This window comes from Erinaceus europaeus, chromosome 2 (assembly GCF_950295315.1).
Source record: "Erinaceus europaeus chromosome 2, mEriEur2.1, whole genome shotgun sequence".
NCBI classification, from domain to species: Eukaryota; Metazoa; Chordata; class Mammalia; order Eulipotyphla; family Erinaceidae; genus Erinaceus; species Erinaceus europaeus.
In genome coordinates, this window is record NC_080163.1 from 99068002 (window position 1) to 99069506 (window position 1505).

The window sequence follows — 1505 nt, forward strand, 5'->3', positions numbered from 1 at the left end:
AAATTCTTTTTTTTTATTTACTTTCCCTTTTGTTCCCCTTGTTGTTTTTTATTGTTGTTGTAGTTAATATTGCTGTTGTTATTGATGTCATTGTTGTTAGATAGGACAGAGAGAAATGGAGAGGTGAGAGGAAGACAGAGAGAGGGAGAGAAAGATAGACACCTGCAGACCTGCTTCACCACCTGTGAAGTGACTCTCCTGCAGTTAGGGAGCCGGGGGTTTGAACCGGGATCCTTATGCCAGTCCTTGTGCTTTGCACCACATGCACTTAACCCGGTGCACTTAACCCGCTGCGCTACCACCCGACTCCCGTGAAACAAAATTTAGCTACATAATAAAGTGAATGGAATTTGGGCATGGAGTATACAAAATGCATATGTTTTCTAGTTATTGGAAATTATGAATTTTAAAGATTGAGTGGATAGTAGAGTATGGGAAACATTATTGGAGGAGATAAACAAGTACTGACCTTTAACATTATATGTCCTGATATTTACATTAATATCTTGTGTATTCTTGATATAGTAGAAACACTGTTATTGTCATTTCAAGTTTCAAGTGTACATTTATTATATAAACCAATAGGTATTTCATCTATAGAAATGTAGACAGTACCTTGAGAACAATGAAGTGACTCTTAGGTTATGAATTAATGGAAACAAAGAAATCAAGGGGACAATTAAAAATCATGCTGCCTTGTAAAAATCATCTAGGTGTATATTGAAATAGGATTTTATGTCATTTTTATTGATTTACTGGTATCTCCAATTTACTATGTGCACTGCATACTAAATTTAATCAAACAGCTAGAAAAACACAATTATAGGGGCCAGGTGGTGGTGCACCCAGTTGAACGCACATGTTACAATGAGTAAGGACCCAGGTTCAAGCCCTCAGTCCCCACCTGCAAGGGGAAAACCTTTTGAGTGGTGTAGCAGTGCTGCAGGTGCCTCTCTGTCTCTCTCCCTCTTTATCTCTTCTTACCCTCTTGTTTCTGGCTGTCTCTATGCAATAAATAAAGATTATAAAAATGAAAAAGAAAAGTATAATTATTATTTAACTATGAAGGTGTCAAGCAGGAATTTTATGTCTTATAAGTTTCATTCATATACCAAAAATAATTCTAATTTAAGATCTTACTTGTAGGGAGTTGGGCGGTAGCACAGCGGGTTAAGGGCACGTGGAGCACAGCTCAAGGACCTTGTAAGGATCCCGGTTCCAGCCTCAGGCTCCCCACCTTCAGGGGAGTCACTTCACAGGCAGTGAAGCAGGTCTGCAAGTGTCTTGTCTTTCTCTCCACCTCTCTGTCTTCCCCTCCTCTCTCCACTTCTCTCTGTCCTATCTAACAATGACATCAACAACAACAACAGTAACTACAACAACAATTAAAAAAAAAAAACAAGGGCAACAAAAGGGAAAAAATTTAAAAAAAGATCTCACTTGTGAGCATGTAGTTTTTTTTTAATTTTTAAAAAATATTTATTCCCTTTCGTTGCCCTTGTTTT